Source organism: Mesocricetus auratus, unplaced genomic scaffold (assembly GCF_017639785.1).
Source record: "Mesocricetus auratus isolate SY011 unplaced genomic scaffold, BCM_Maur_2.0 Super-Scaffold_100011, whole genome shotgun sequence".
NCBI lineage: Eukaryota > Metazoa > Chordata > Mammalia > Rodentia > Cricetidae > Mesocricetus > Mesocricetus auratus.
Genome location: NW_024429195.1, coordinates 66761214 through 66779470, shown reverse-complemented (window position 1 = coordinate 66779470; position 18257 = coordinate 66761214). Strand labels below are relative to the sequence as shown.

Genomic DNA, 18257 nt, shown 5'->3' with positions numbered 1-18257 from the left:
TTAGCCAACAGCAGAGGTACTAAGAATGGCAAGAATTTATACAACTGATTTGAGGTATTATTAATTGATAATAGAGAAATTGACCTTTTGGATTATTTGGTTTTATTCCTCTTCTGTGATGGTAGTTAATTCATGGCATTGAAAAACAGAAATGCTGGCTGTGATCTAATATTCTAGGTCCATGATTTAAATTCAAGAATTATAAGGACATACTTTAAAAAGCTGGACTCCAACAAATTTGAAAAATCTAAAAGAAATGGAAAATTTTCTACTCTAATAACCAAAGTTGAATCAGGGTCAGATAAGCAATTTAAACAGACCTTAATCCCTAGTTAAATATAAATCATAACTAAAAATTTACCAGCCAAAGGAGAGCCCACAGGTAAATGCTGTTAGCACAAAATACCAGACTTTCAAAGAAGAATTAATGCCAGTACTCTTCAAATTACTCCAAAAAATAGAAACAGAAGAGGCTACATAATTCAAGAGGATACAAGTTATCCCGACTCAGTAAGTAAAAAGAATCACAGATCAATTTCCCTTATGAACACTGACACAAAAATATTTCAATGAAATACTTGGAAACTGAATCTAAGAGCATATCAAAAAGAAGATCATCCATCATAATCAAATAGACTTCATCCCAGAAATTCAAGGTGGGTCTATATCCATAAATCAATGAATGTAATCTACCATATAAACAAACTGAAAGACAAAAAACTCATGATACTTTCATTCCATACAGAAAATCCGACACCCCATTTTGATAAAAGTCTTGGAGTCATAAGGAATAAAAGGAACACACCAAAACATAATAAAGTCAGTTTGTAACAAGCCCATAGGCTACCTCTGTAAAGAGAGGCTTTTCTGTTCTGCCCTGTGCAGCAGCTGATCTTAAAAATAATCATACAGATACATGATCAATGGACTGCCAAGTGGAACTAGATACAAATAAGAAATGAAGTTCAAGCTATGAGGAATTTTCTTTCTTTTTTGAATGATTTATCCATAATCCATCTATGCATTATATATATATATATATAACCTTTCTATCATCTATTTATTCATTGCTGTGTAAGGTGGCAAGTAGCCTGAAACTGAAGTTTCAAACAGTTTTGAGTTGGGAATTGACTGGATAGAATACCAGAGAGTGCTCTTAAATGCAAAATCATCTCTCCTTCAGGAATTTTTATCAGGTTACTTTAAATGGGAAGACTGACCCTGAATATGAGCAGCCTAGATAAAGTTTACCCAAAGGCAAAGCTTTGCCTTTGCCTCATTGTCTTCACATCTTGATGATGAGTTCCTGTACCCATTGCTGCTGCAACTGTTGTTGGAACTTTCCTTTCAGAATAAGAAACTACTATTTTGGGACTTGCAATGGAAACTGAAGATCAGTGGTTCTTTAGGAATTCTATAAGCCTTCATTGGCAGATAGGAACGGCTGAATCAGCAATCCTTATGGAATGAAAAGATTCCTTGTCCACCATCACTTGTGTAAAGAGAGTGATTAATGAACTACACAGATTATATTGGAAGAGTTACTAAATCCCTTTTTGATGTATATATCCCTTCTATTGGCTGTTACTCTAATGAACTATGACCAGTATAGATAGTAGACCAACTGTCTACAATGCATTTTATGTTGGGAACACATTTTAATTTAAAAGCATTTTAGAGTTCCTCTAGTACTAATATAATATTTTTTCAGCTTTATGTTAATACTGAAAGTAAAATGCTTCAGGAGAATTTAAAAATCACAAATGTTCAGTACCTCAGTTCAGCTCTGTTATCTTGTATAATGGAGCCTGGGCAGAGTTTACACCTGCATTTGAAACCACTAGTCTGATGGAGCTGCTACATTTTATAGTTGCGAAAGCCAGGGACCTTTACATATAATCCTTAAAAGCCTTGGTCATCTGCTTCCCTGACCTGAAGCCACAGAGCAGATTCAGAGAAGACTGTCAGAGGAAAGCACTATAATTGCAGATGTGAAAACTGACAGCTTGACAGGCGCCTCATCACCTCAGGGTGTGATAATGGATGTTCAGGATGGAGGTGGTGAGTCATGAAGATAAGAGTAAATCCCCTTAGTGACCTCTTTTAAACGATGACGATGACAGGGAAGCACTAACAGTCTTCCAGAAGATTGTCATCAAATAAAAACTGATTAAAATAGATGTTTCCTTGGGACTCAGAAGGCCCTTTCCACTTTTAGAGAAGAGAGCAGGTGTACTCCCCAGAGCAGAAGGTCAACTTTTGAGGAAATATTGGAACCCTATTCAAGTTCTGACTCTGCTGTGTGATTGTAGCACAGCCTTGAAAACATGACATAATCCTGATGTGATTTTTTACTCTCTCTAACTTAGTGATTGAAAAGCAATTCCTGCTTAACAAGAATAATGGGGATAAATAAGATTAGGTAAGTTTAGTTTAAATATTATCTCTTGCTGTCCTATAAAGTATGTAAGCAAGTGATACAATTGCAGGGAAAAGAGCACAAGTCAATTCACAGGAACTAAACTAGCATAGTAATGCTCAGTGTACAATATAGCCATGACTAAATATAAGTGATTGGAGGCAGGAGACCTGTCTCAGACATTAAGAGTGCTTGTTGTTCCATAGAGAATCTGAGTCCACATCTCAGCATTTGCCTGTAACTCTGGCTCCAAGAGATCTGATACCTTTTTTGCATCTTCATGAGTAACCATTCAAGTATGGCTTACACACAGGAACATGTACACACACACACACACACACACACACACACATATATATATATATATATATATGAGAGAGAAAGAGAGAGAGAGAGAGAGAGAGAGAGAGAGAGAGAGAGAGAGAGAGAGAGAGAGAGAGAGAGAGAGAGAAATTTTACCTTTAAACCTAACTGGGAACTGGGAACTAAAAAATGTAATAAGTCAATATTCATCCTACTATTTAGCATGTTATTCATGTCGATTTTTTTACAATTTATTTTGTTTCAAAATTGAGTTCAGTATAGTATTACGCTTGTAAACAATCAAGGTAGAATTTGTTTTTAAAGATTCTAAAGGCAAAATGGTAAGAACATAGTGTGCTTTAGTAGCAAGGCTGTCATTCATAATATATGTATACAAACATCTTAATTGAAAATACAACCAAATTGTCAAAGTTCTTCTTGCTAAGCAAAATGTTTATAGGTGATATTCATGGAGACATTGCATTTATTTTAAACTTCTGATTATATTTTTGCAGAGTGAGTGTTCAGACACTTTCCTGAAATTGGAACTGCATCATTTAGAGATGCCAAATCATTTCTGTAAAATGAAGCATTATCTTCTTGTTGAGCAACATTATCCTGTTCCTTTCAGACAAGATTTTAGTACAAGAGAAAGTGGCTGTTTGACAGTACTCTATTTACTTAAATATGTTCATTTAAGAAAGTTATTTGTAACTAGTACAGTGGTCCTCAGCCTTACTAATGCTGCAGCCCTTTAAAACACTTCCTCATGTTGAGGTGACACCCAACCACAAAATTATTCCTTTGATATATCATACTTGTAATTTTGCCACTGTTATAAATTGTAATGTAAATATGTGATCCCTATGTGAGTTCTGGCCCACATGTTTGAGCCACTGATTTATAATAAAGTATGTACTTACTAAAGTAAATATTAGAAGATGTTTGAAAATCAGATTTATTTTTTTCTGATTAGAATGAGATTGATTTTTTCTAACTTCTGATCAGATAAATATGAAACTATATTTATCAAGCAGCAGTTCTGAATTTCACCCAGCAGAAGTATATTTGAACCACCCAGATTATCACAGCTATCAAAGTTATGCCATTATATGAAAGTGTGTGTGTGTGAGTGTGTTGTTGGACACAGCAAAGGGATTTGCATAAATGAAGAAATTATGCATGATAAGGCCCTTCCTGATACTGATAGTAACTCCATGGATCTCTATTAGAAATGTGTTACATGGGTAAATTCAAAATTACCCATGTACAATGGAATATCTTCATTATATGGATGAATGCACTGACTCACAACCTTAAGACAACTAAGTTATGCAGGTCATCATGTAGATTTTCATTGTTATAAATCATGACTTGAGGTAATCAACTTTTAAAAGGAAACCATTTATTCTGACACACAGTTTTAAAGGGTTAAGTTCATGATCAATGAATTCTGTTACTTTCTACCAGTGGTAAAAATATAAATAGTGTGCCTCAGCTGGAGCGCAAAGCTGCTACCTCTTGGTTAGGAAATTAAAGGGAAAAAGTAGAAAGTCTGGAGTATCTATATTCAAAAATGCACTCAAAATATAACCTATTCCATCTGGCCCTACCTCTTAAAGCATCTAGCATATTTTAGCAGTGACACCAATGGAGACAAAGCTTTAAACAAATAGAACCTTTGGGGACACTTAACACCCGAACTACAATATTTGCTAAAAGTCTTACATTTAAAGGCAGAAGGAGCATGATTTGTTACCAGACCCTTATCTAATACATATTGGGAATATTAATGGACACTTTCAAATAGGTATGGTATTTCTTATTTTGTCACCAAAACTTGAAATTCAAGAAGTTACTATGTGATAAACTACACCTTTTGCTCTCTCTAGATAAATTTGGACTTCTATACATGAATTCTTTGTATAAATAAATAACACATTTGAAATATCTAAACCAGTTCTATATTGGTATTTTTATCAAGATAAGAAGAAATAGAAAAATTATTAGTTTAAGCTTCCAAACGTATATAAACTTTCATTTGTCACTTAATTAAGCCATCAGCTTTGGTTTCAGAAGAAATGAATTATCACATTACAAGTTACTTTCGTTACTTATTTTTAAAAATTAGTTCCTGTGGAGAAAATAACTATTTAGATAGTCCTCTAACTTTTTAATTTATTTTTTGAGATTTTATTTTAATTATAAAATGTCTGCCTTCCCTTTTCTCCCTCCATACCATGCCATATATACCACTATGCTCTTTTCAAAAACGTGGCCTCATTTTATCAATTGTTATTGTTCTCATATATCATATATATATGTATGTATGTATACATACATACATAAATTCCTGTCTAATTCATATAATTTTACTTACAATGTTTGTTTCAAATGCTGACCATCTGGATTTGGACAACCAGTTGGTGTGCTCTTCCCAGCAGATGGCCATCTATTCTGTTCTCAGGTACCTATAGTTTTTTCTGTAGTGTTGGGACCTCATAGACTTTCACCCCTTAACTTTGGCATGCCCATGGCTGTCCTTGTTCAGCTCACGTTTGGATAGTCATGTTGCTGAAATGTTTTTGTTGTAGTTTCTGATGTTACTAGGAGCCCAAATCTCACAACAAAGTCCTGATTATCTGGCTCTTATAGTCTTCTTACCCCTTCTTCCACAATGTTCCCTGGGTCCCAAATATTCAAGGTTTTTTTTAATGTGCCCATAGGGATTGGCTCCACAGATGTACAAATTGATTGGTTGTGGTTTTCAATAGTGGTCTATGTCTGTTGCAAAGATATGTTTCTTTGAGTGTTTAAGATTATACTTACTTGAGGGTATAAAAACAGATGTTTATCGGTTGCTGTTAGGGATTGTTCTGTTTAGTAAAGTACTGCTTGCAGAGTCTCCTCCAAGAATCATGATTTCAGTATTTTGATTCATTAACTTGGTCTCCAGTACAAGACATTTTATATTATTTTGTGAGTCTTAAGTTCAGTTAGAGGGCCACTGGTTACTGCCAAGTATGTTTGCCATTATTGTACCCACAGGGAAATTGTGCCACTATGGTCATTGTTGAGTTTCATAGGCACCACATCTTAGTGGGACTGTTGACTGCCTCTTTCCTTTGCTTTCCTTTGGAAGCTTGCATTGTGTATTCTAGTACCATGAACTCTAGTTCACACAATTATGACTTCAGTAGTTACATTAAGCCATGTTCTTATTTGTCCTATATGCAGCATTTCAAATGTCTTCTGATATCTAATATTTTGCTGTACTGTCTCTATTATAAAAGCCAAAGACTTACGTGTTGGACTGGATAGGTGCATAGCCGTATTCCTGATTATGACTAATTCAGAATCTGATTATTGGGAAAGACAGGTCCCAAACAATCCTCTAACTCAGTCTTTCCTATGGCGTCACATTGATTCCACCCTCAGACACAATATCTGATTCCAGTCTACAATTCTGTGGTGGTCTGAATGAAAAGTGTCCCCCCCACACACTCATAAGGAGTGACATTATTGGAGGTGTGGCCTTGTTGGAGGAATGTCACTTGGGGGTTGGCTTTGAGATTTCAGAAGCTCAAGCCATACCTAGTGGATCACTCTCTCTGCCTGCTGCTTGCTGATCTGGATGTCGAACTGTCACCTACCTCTCTAGCACCATGTATGACTGTGTGCTACCACAATTCCCACTATAATGTTGATGTACTAAACCTCTGAACTGGAAGTCAGCCCCAATCAAATGCTTTCCTTCATAACAGCTCATGGTGTCTATTCACAGCAATAGAAACCATTACTAAGACAAATTTGTTCTCTGGGAATTTTATTGACTATTCTTAAATTTCGTGATTTCTTTTGTACTAGGGAAGTTTAGTAACTATAAGATATTAAATACCACTATAGAGAAATTTCATATATATGTTATCAGATTTTCAGTAGGCAACCAGTCACTCAGCATAAGTAACTGCTCATTATGAATATAGCCTTACCTTCTAGAAGAAACGGGATAGGCTTTACTTCTCTAATCAAATAGTTAATTTGAAGGGTAATAATATGTTTTCCACAGTTATATATTTACTAGTTATCTAATCTTTTTTGTTATATTGATAGAAGTTTATTATGCTTGTTTGTGGGAAAATGGTTGCTTTCCTGTTTAAGGACATCTGATTCAAAGCATATCTGGAATACTAGTTTGTATGCCTACTCCCTGAAATTTCCCCAGAAAAATATTTGAAATATTTTCTACAGAGGAAATTCTACATAACTGCATTTCAAGTGAGCTATGATTTTGTCACTTTTCATAAAATAATATTGTTTTTAAATTATATTAGAGAATGTGTTAGAGCTTGTGTAAATTAAGATTAATAAGGTAACAATTCTCCAAAAACTAGATAATTTTCTACAAATTTTCTTTTGAAAAGCACAAGTAATGAAATGTCAAAATATATTAAGAAATGAAAATGTTGTAAGCAAAGAGAATACTTTCCTAAATGTGATTTGAACAGCATAGTATTAGAGGGTTTCATGAAGGACCATCATGTATTAAGGAGGATTTATATCATTGGTTATGTGAATATACAACAAGATTTATTCTTATTTATGAGTTGCTAGATAAAGCTCATCCTACATTTGAGTTGTGACATTGTGTGCAACGTTGTGTAATGTGTCGTCAATTTTGTATTAGTTTTGTTTCTAATACAAAGTGTAACTTTGATGCCCAAGACAATATTAACCTTGCATGTTCCATGTCATCGAGCTACAAGTGCTATAATTACTGATGTAGACTCCGACTAAACCCCTTGCATTTTAAGACCCCTTTTCTGGTGTTGTTGAACATTTATGTGAATAAACTAGAAAACAATGTATAATGCACTTTTGGAAAACATACTGATTTTTCCAACTATGCTCAATTTCTAATTATTTTCCCTTGGGACACAACTTCTGATAAACTCTTTAAAATCTCCACGTGCACATAAACTCCAAGTTAGACAAAATAATTAGCAATTACCAGTTTTACATGAGTAAAATGATCCCTTTCTCAAGTGTCAGTCCTTTTTTCAAATGTATACACATTTCAGCTTGTTATCTTTTGTCTTCAGAAGGTAACCACAGATATCACAATCAGAAAATAATGTTCTTGAAGGCAGAAAGATTATGTGCTTGTGATGAATTTATTAAGATTATTGTGTTTATTTCTCATGCTATTTCTATGTGCCTAATTTCTATTTCTTAGTTCTGTTTAACTTTTGTTATTTTTTTATATTTTTTACTTTAATTTTAAATAGCTTCACATGTCAATCCCAGTTCCCTCTCTCACTCCTCCTCCTGCACGCCCCACAAGCCCCCCCCAGCCTCCCACCGTATCCCCACCTCCTCCCACATAGGGGACATCTAGAGTCTGTCATTTCACTCAGGGCAGGGTATGGCCCTTCATTGTTATTTTGAGAATTTCTGGCATAAACACTATAATTATTTCTACCCTACATGCTCTCTTCTCAAACTACAACCATGTCCCCATCTCCCTTTCAAAGTCATAATCTCTTTTTTTATATTTTTTATTTTTATTTTTAAATTTAAATTTAAATTAGAAACAAGGTTGCTTCACATGTCAATTCCAGGTCCCTCTCCCTTTCCCTCCCCTCCTCCTGTGCCCTCCCACCAACCCCCCAAAATAACCTCATTTCCCCAGGGAAGATGAGGCCCTCCATGGGGGTGTCGATAGTCTGTCATTTCACACAGGGCAGAGCCTAGAGTCCAGGGTGAGAGTACATCTCTCATTGTTGGATGGGAGCCCAAAGTCCATTTGTATACCCGGGATAAATATTGATTTACTACCCAAGGCTCAATAGATTACCTAGGCCTCCTCACTGATACCCACATTCACATAATCTCTTTAATTATTATCACACGTGCACACATATGCCTGCATACATCTACATATGTACATATAAATACAGCGTAGGAGGTCATTTCTTGAGGCTTGTATGTGTGTACATTTAGGGCTGACAACTTGTAACTGGCTAACCTTTTATGGTCTCATCCCTTGAGAACATATTTCTCCCTCTCTTAGCAGCAATTGTTGCCTGATGTCCTTCAGCTAATGCTATAGTATTTTGGAATTCCTCCCCTCCGTGCTGGCATGTCCACTGATGCTGTCGTTTTGCAGGTCTTGTTTAGGTTAACATAGTATTTAGAATTTGCAGGTTCAGCTTTCCTGTCATGTATATAAAACACTCTCTCACCACACATGTCCTGGTCCTCTGGCTCTTACAGTCTTTGCTCATCTTCTTCCCTGAGCTTTAGGTATCAGGGATATGCTTCACAGGTTTCAGTCTTTGTGACACACCTTTAACTGTCCACAACTATATATCCAAACAACAAAAATATGTTCATATAAATTTTCTAATATGATCACTTTCTAATAATAGGTTCCAGTAGTCTTAAGATTGTTCCAAATCACACTCTGACACTAATGAAGGAAACTTTGATAAACACTTTTGTATAAATATTGACAGTTCATATGAAATGATTTCCTTTGAGTTTTCATATCACAATTCCAAAAGAGAGGCAAAGCCAAACAGCAGACAGAGGAAAGGACAAGGACCTGGAAAGAAGAAAAATGAGACAGAAGGAATAAGAAACCAAAGAACAGAGATTCAAAAGTGAAAAGCAGGAAAGATGTAGGGATGAAAGAAACAGAGATCCAGCAAAGCTGTTGTCTCCACAAAGTTCCACTTGAGTACGCATAGAAGCATGTCTCTGGACACAATAAACACTTCTGTATCAAAACTGGATGACAAACTGAGAATTCCAAAAGTCTGCTGTTGTTTGTTTTGTACTCTGACTAAATAAATACATTTTCAAATGATGGAATGCAACATCCCAACAGGTAATAAAATAACTGGCAGCTGGGACCAAAAAAAAAAAAAAAAAAAAAAAAAAAGACCGACTAAAAGACTTAAAAAAAAAAGTTCAACCTTACCAAAAAAAAAAAATTCTAAACAATTAGAACTTCGTCTTTGCAGTAGACCCAGGAATGCTCTGTCTACAAGCACTCAATCCTAGGAAATAAGAAGCACAATTACATATATTTAAACTCACCTCAAAGTTTCATTTGAAAATCTAAGGAAAGTATGTCCCTACTTCAAAAGAATCCTGGCATCTGAAATAAAAGCACATAAACTGGGATTTTGGGGAGACATATCCTTTAGGCACTATTATTTGCAGTGCCAGGTCACACTTTTCCTACATGTGAACACCCCACTTCTATTTTTAGTTTCCCATTGGTTGTCATTATAGATGAGAATAGCATAGTAAACACCACGGATAAGGGTCTAGATGGGAAAATCAATAGGACACATTTTCCGAGTGAAAATCAATACTACTTAAAACAACTTTTCTTTCCTTAGAGGCAAATCCTGTTGTGAATCAGTAAATTCTACATGGCCTTTGCCCCTGTCATGTCTGAGTTAGCAGGTTCTAATTTAATATGAAGGGCCATTGGATACATTCCTTTTGAGGATATTATATTCTCTTAATAATAATCTACTCTTGACAAAGTTTCTTGAAGAGTATGAGTTAGTCAGTATGGAAATCATTTGAACTATGACATTCAAATATTTATATAATGACTCTAACATAATTTAAAAGGAAGAAAATTCAGTGAAGTTTCTCAAAAGAGTAAGAGTGTTCATTTTTTGACATCAATTAATGAAGTTAATTGTTCTGTTTGTGGCCTTGCACACCCTGGGGATCTGATTACACTAGTTTATGATTGAAGATTAATGCTGCTGTTGAGTAATAGTAATTCAGTAGCTGTAAAAGCAATGAATATGAGAAGCCCCATTACCTTTCTGCCAAGAAGTCTTCCAGATGCAGTATATGAAACTGCATACAGCATCAACACCATTAAGAGCTCTTGAAAGCAAAAACATTATTTACACGTTTTTGAAATTTATACCTCCTTTGTTATATATTGAATTCCATTATTTTATATTTTAAGCCTAATTATATATACTTTATTTTTGTTTATATGTCTGAAAGTATATACATTCATATTTTTACAATAATTTATGCATATATGTGGGTATCCATTCAAACATGTGTCAAGGCATGCGTGTGACACCAGATAATAACTTGTAGTAGTAAGTTCTCTCCTTTAATAATGTGAATTATAGGGACTGAACTCAAGTCATGCAGCTTTTTCGTTTTCTTCAGAATTTTTGCTTTAGATTCCATTTTTAGTTTTTACTGCTTTATTCACATGTGTGTGGTTTTTTCTTCTTATTTTTCTTTATTGTTTAAAATATGTTTTTATAATTGCTAAAGAAATGTGATTATAATAATGATAATATGAAAATAACCCAGTATGTCAAACATATATGAACTTTTTATGCATAAATAATCTAACACAGACCTCTCACTTCCCAAGTATATCTCTGGGTAATGAAAAGAGTTATTCAAGAAATTTCACCCTGAAGATGTTTGTCCATTCTACTCTGAGCTGTAACCCCAACTTATGATAAAGATGTCACTTCTTAAATGCTCAAATTACTCAGTCACTATGTGAGAAATTAATAGAGATTTATGATTCACAGTCCAAAAAAGAGGCATAGCATAGGAAATGTCCTAACTGGACATAGAGTCTGCATGTATTTTAGAAATACAGACTCTGAAAAAAATCATAGCTGGTGTTAAGTTCCCCAATAGAAGGAAACCAAGCTCAACAAAGTGGGCGCCTTTGTTATTTCCATCTCCTGTTTCATTTTGTCATGATACTGTGCAATTTTTATTATTAGCAATTTGGGGGTATCTCTATCAAATGTTCACTATTTTACAAAGACATTGTAAAATTCTGTACCTCAAATTGTGCCTCCCTTTGTATAAATAATATGATGCCAATCCCAATTAGTGTTTTAATGAATAAATTTGGTTCACCTGTCCACAATGCTGCTCATTAACCATACTCTATAGAGTTGTTTCTGAATCTTCACGATTACCACCTCCGAAGTTCAAGTTTCAAGGGTTCTGGCAGTACAATCTAGAAGTTATTCCTCTTCAGTCACACTGCTGCTCTGTCGCACCTGCTGTGCGGCCTGCATCCGAGAATGTAGCGAGGTGGTCAGGATAGATGACACAGAGACCGGTTGGTTGCTTTAAGAAAACTTTATGCCTCCCAAGTCAGCTTAGGAGGAGATTCCAAGTCCGCTTAGGAGAGAGAAGTCTCAGGAGAAGTCTCTCTAAGAAAAAGGAGCTTCCCTTTTTAAGGACTTCTGCCATTCATCTACATACCATTCTTTCCAGCCTTCTCACCCTCCTGGCTGGTGGTTTAATCTCAGGCCCCAGAATCGGGGAGACACCACAGGGGGGACAGGAAGAGGCATCTAGCCGCAGGGGTTGTGAAAGGCATGGTATTTCAGTGAGCAAGCCCTTATCTGAGCCCTATCAAGCTTTAAAGCACTGAATTGTTTTCAGTAAACATTACACAGATGCCTGCTCCCAGGCCGAAGGGGAAGTGGGTTTCTGCTCAAGGTCTGGTGTCCCCACACTGCTCCACAATGTTTACCTTTCTAACTACTCTTTATCTTTCAAAAATACTCTATTTCAATTTTTCCCATTATTTGTAAAGATCAATATGTCCATTGCCTGGAGTTTTGGCCATCAATATCTTATATTTCAATTCTTGCCTGTTATATGAAAAAATATACAGGAACATTAGTTCATTTTCTATTACCAATTTTAAATTCCAGGGTGATGGACATATTGTGCTACAGATGGTTTGCAGCAATTCCTCTTTCTATTTCTAGTACTAAATAAAAAATAAATAAAGGTAGAAGTTTATTTTGACTCTCATGTCTCAAAAAATGCATTCTTTAATGGATGGGGAGACATGGTGTTTCTGTGTCAACAGGGTCCTGTATTTCCTGGTCCCAGTGGATCAAGAAAAAAAAAAAAACAGAAAAAGATGCATAATTGGTGCTTATCAATTTCCCTTTCTATTTTGTTCAGGTCTACAGTCTGTTGGGTGGTACAATTCATGTTTTGTGTGGCTCTTCCCTGGTCTGGGAACACCCTCACCAGCATGCTCAGAGTTAGGTCTCTTAGGTGATGCTAATCACAGTCAAGTTAACAATAAAGATTAACTGTCATAGCGTTCTCAATTCCTTGCCTTAGTGTGACACATAACTTACTCAGCCTGCTTTGAGATTTTATAGAATACAACACTTCCTGTGGTATAGTTTTGTGTGGCTGTTGAACTGAGTGCATAGAAATCCAATGTCTAGCTACCAGTTTTTTACTGGTGGATATTCTACAGGGACAGAAATCCAGTGACCTGTCTGACTTGTAGGAAGAACTATGTTGGAGCCTGAATCTCACCCATGGCTACGGGAGAAAGCAGTGCTGAAGCTTTTCTTTGGCTTGTCCATCTCAACAGTAGTGTCAGTTATGGGTGTGTGCTTCCACCAATTGCTATTTTGTATTCTTTAGGAGTCCCTTTATCACTTACTCTCCTGATTGTCATTACCCTAATTCATTACAATTCTGCTTTCCATATGTAAAGTTTACTACACGCAAATTCTGTAGAGTTTCTTTCTCTTGATTGAAGCCGGACAACATTTATAAGGAAATCAGCCAACAAAGTCCTCTAATTTCATGTCCATTAGTGTTGTTCTTCTGTTTGTTGGTTTGCTTTTCTTCATATTGAAGAAAAGTTGGTAAAGTAGCGGTTCGTGCCTTCCCTCTAGCATTTTAGGAAGATTACCCAAGGCTGTAATGCTTTTCTTCCAATGAACCTTCTCTATAGTCAGTGATTACCAGAACCATGGGGCCAGTGGAGAGGAAAAACCTCAAACTCAAGAAGTATTATTCTCATGAGGTAATGCCACCGACAGTAGTAAACAGAAAATAGAGGATGCATTTTTAAAGGTAATTATTTTACTAACGATACTGTTTATAGTGAATACAAACAAACTCTAAACCTCAGAGGCTGACAATAATAAACATGTAGTTACAGTGTGTACTTTAGGACAGTCACAGATTGCAGCATGTCTTTTTATGATTCTGTATCTTGGATTCCGGATTAACAGAGACAACGCAGGCAGACCCTTAGCTCCAAAGCGATCCATGTGGGAAAACATCTGTACTCAGAGGCTATGTGAAGGTGCTTAAAGTGTCTGCCTAGACATTCTTACTGCTGCTGTTCAGATGCCATCGAAAAAAGCAATTCAGACAGCACAGTGCTACGACAAGTGGCTAAGAAATGTATCGTCTTTCTGGCAAAATGCGAAGCTGTGAAAAAAAGTGCATGCCAACATGTGGAGAGAGAAAACTTGAGAAACTGGCATCTGTGCCACACATCTGAAGACCTGAAAGAAGTAAAGAAGACACTGGGATATCTAGGGGCAGATCATTCTGATTAGGAACATAATGACTACTTTTACTCTTTTGTTTTAAGTGAAAACACTGTAAGTGCAGAGACAATGAAGCTTTTAATAGCAATTCTCTTGACAGTAATTGCTGTGATATGTCTTGCTGGGTATAGTTAGCAAGTGAAGAAAAATGAATCAGACAAATCTTGTAATAATTATTATTCAGGCAAATGATGAATCAAATAGGCAAGAGGATAGGAATATCCTCAAATGCCTTTATCTCTTCAAACTTAATGATAGTTTTTGTACTTTAAAAAATATTTCCTCAATGTATGATTTTTGTGAAATACTTTGTCAGATCTAATTTTTTCCATTGATATATTACTTTCAAGCTATATTTAGTCAGTTAATTGCTCCATAAATGTTTGCTTATGTAGAAAATTAATTAGTACATCACAATAAATTGTATTTTATTTAAAGATGAACACCGAACAGTAAAACATATCCATGAAAGCAATTTTTCTCATTTGACATATGAACATTTTGTGGCATATCTGTGAATAAATTTCATACTTTAATAATTCATGCTTCATTGAAAATTTTTCAAAAAATAAAGTTTTCTTGAAGATAAAATAGCCTGCATTATTCAATCTATTGAAAATTTCAAAATATTGTCTCTAACCATTATTATAATGTATAATGTACAACTTATGCAAATACTGTATGTAGGCTATTTGCTTCTATTAAAAATGTCACTTATATTACAATAGTGGTAGCAGAAGACAATCATTGGAAATGTATGGAAATGGTGAAGAGTTTTGGCAGAAAATCAGTAAAATAACTTATATGAGAAATTGTTTAAAAGAAATACATTATTCTTGCCGGGCGGTGGTGGCGCACGCCTTTAATCCCAGCACTTGGGAGGCAGAGACAGGCAGATCACTGTGAGTTCGAGGCCGGGCTGGACCGATAGCCTCTGAAACAATACAGAGAAACCCTGTCTCGTAAAAACCAAAAAAAAAAAAACAAAAAAACAAAAAACAAAAAGAAATACATTATTCTCTATGCTAATTTTATTATAATTTTATTCTTTTATGGAAAGTAGTTTTTTCTCTCATAATATATCCTGAGTATGGTTTCCCCCTTTCTGTTCCTTTGAGTTCCCCCTTGTCTCTCCTCCCATTTCTACCAACCTCTGTCTGCTTCTCATTAGAAAGAAAACATGTATCTAAGCAATAATAGTAAAATAAAAATATAAAGTAAATATAATACATCATGAGCTAAAACAAAAATAACCATCAGAATTGGGCAAAACAAACCAAAAAAAGAAAGAACAAGAAAAAAAAGAAAGAAAAAGGATACAATTGCCCAAAAGGAAGAACAAAAAAGCAAAAACGAAAACAAAAACCACCAGACATCCACTTGTTCATATGCTTAGGAATCCCAAAAAAATATTAAATTGAAAGCCACAATATCTATTCAAAGGGACCTTCAGGTAAAAAAGTGAGAAGGTTAAAAAATTAACAATAAATCAAAAATCAAAAATAAAATACATGACCAAAGGGATTAAGACTGGGCTGATTTAACCCCCAGAAACAGCTGACCTGACAAAGGTTAACTCTTGAATCCCAGGCATCAGTCTGGGAATCCAGCATGGGACTGATCAAGACCCCCTGAATGTGAGTGTCACTGAGGAGGCCTAGGTAATCTATTGAGCCTTGGGCAGCAGATCAGTACCCATCCCGAGTATACACACAGACTTTGGACTCTCATCCAACAATGTGAGATGCACTCTCACCCTGAACTCTTGGGGGAGGGTCTAGGCCCTGCCCTATATGAAATGACATACTATGGACACCCCCATGGAGGGCCTCACCCTCCCTGGGGAAATGAGGGGATAATGGGGGGGTTGGGGGGAGGGCATGGGAGGAGGGGAGGGAAAAGGAGAGGGACCTGGAACTGACTTGTGAAGCAACCTTGTTTCTAATCTAAATTTAACCTGAAAAATAAAATAAAAAAGGAATAGAAACAAAAACAATAAATCCTGATGTAAAAAAAAAAAAAAGAATTTGAAGCCAAAAAAAAAAAAAGGAAACGATGTCTTTTAGTTCATTTTCTCTTGAGCATCTACTGCTTAATGTGTAGCCTATGCTTAGCAGTTTGTTTCCCCAGTGAAACTCTCATGGAGAAAAGCAAGTTTTCATTGACAAATGGATATCGATTAGAGGTTACTTCTGAGTTAATGTAGGTGACACGTCACGTGTCCACTTCTCCTTTCATCTCCAAGACTCATGCTGTACACACCTGTGCAGGCCCTGTGCATGCTCCCTGTGCATGCTGCCTCGGTCCCGGGGAGTTCATAAGAAATTCTATTTTGTTGATTTAGAAGGATTTGTTTTCTTGGTGTCCTCCATTCCCTCTGCCTCTTACAATTTCTGCCTCCTCTTTCACTCATGTCTTCCCTACACCTGAGGGGAAGGATGGGATGGAGACATCCCATTAGGGCTGAGTGTTCAATGTCTCTTACTCTCTGCATAATGTCTGTCTGTGGGCTGTATTTGTTCATATATACTACAGGAAAATGCTTCTCTGATAATGGCTGAACAAGTAAATGCTCTAAAAGTACAGCAAAATACCATTAGAAGTCAATTCATTCATATACTGATTTTATTTAGTTTAGTTTTATTTTTTACAATATTATTTGGTTTTAACTTTGGTTCCTGGACTAACTAGTCTCAGGTTCTTGGTCATCTGAGCTGTGTCAGCTCTGAGTTCCATCTTGTAGAGTAGTCCTTAAGTCTAGTAAGATATTGCTTGTTTACTACCCAAGCTCTGTGCCACTGTGTTTGTGTATCTTGTAGAAAGGACACTGCTGCAGATAAAGCGTATATGGATGGGCTTTTGTTTTTATTTCTTCTTTGGTAGCATGCAGAGTACTTTTGTACCAAAGACTCTAGAATACAGGGGCAAAGGCTATGTGATTGCACCAACTGGACTTCTTAATATTTAATGAGTTATGTAGGTGTTGCCTTAAGCAGTTGAGTGCTGCCATTGGTTTCTGCAGAGCATCTTATACTCTTCAGTTCTTTGGGAGTTCCCATGGGCTTCCTAAGGCCAAAACTCCATTATATGAAACCCAATTTTGGGACAGAAGCTTTATTTTCTGACAAGTGTTTGCTAATAGGGGCTCTTTATATATTGTAATTTTGTTATGATGGCTTTCATAAATGTATATATTTTAGGAAGCTTCTATTTTATTCGATTCCCCTATTGTCCCTCAAATGGCACTAAATGTTAATTGCATCTCCCCTATCCCTTCTCTTATCACGATCTCCTTTCCCCCTCTGCACTTGATCTTCCTGTTCCAATCCCCCCACTCAGTCCATAAATATTGATTCTATTTTCCTTTGTTAATGAGGTTTACCTGACTTGTAAGTTGTTTTCTCTGTGCATACCCTATGTTGTTCTACAGATTGTAGCTTTGTTATCATTGATTAGCAGCTAATATCTATATTTCAGAAACACACACCATATTTGATTGTTTTTCTGGGTCTGGGATACTGTACTCATAATGATTCTTTTTTAATTCCACCAATTTAACTGATGATTTCATAATTTCAGTTCTAACATCTAAATAATACTCCGCTGTGTAACGGCACAACATTTTCTTTATATATTTCTCTATTCAGAGATATCAATGACTTTTCCAATTTCTAGATATTTGGAAGAGCAGCGATATATATGGTTGTGCACATGTCTCTGTGGTAGGATGAAGCACCCTTTGGATATGCATCCAAGGGTTATGTAGCTGTGACTTGAGATATGTCCATTCCCATCTTTCTGAGGAACTGACTTCCATCATGGGTGTAAAAGTTTGCATTCCATTCAGCAATGAGTGTTCCATCTACCTCACATCCTCACCAGCATGAACTGTCATTTGTGTATTTGAGCTTAGGCATTCTGAAAGGTGTAATATGGAATCTCAAAGTAATTTTGATTTGTATTTCCCTGATGGGAAAGGATATTGAAAATATCTTTAGGTGTTTCTCAGTCATTTGAGATGCCTCTATTGAGAATTCTGTTTCGATCTGCATCCCATTTTACTTGGCTTATTTATTTTCTTGATATTTAAATTAGTGAGTCCCTCATATTTTTTGGTTATT

General features: G+C 35.9%; 1 long non-coding RNA gene across 1 annotated transcript in view; it reads left to right on the top strand.

The window, feature by feature from the left end:
• The window catches only part of LOC121143298, a 475484-nt gene that overhangs the window by 94470 nt on the left and 362757 nt on the right, over positions 1-18257 (top strand). The gene's annotated exons all lie outside the window — the stretch shown is intronic.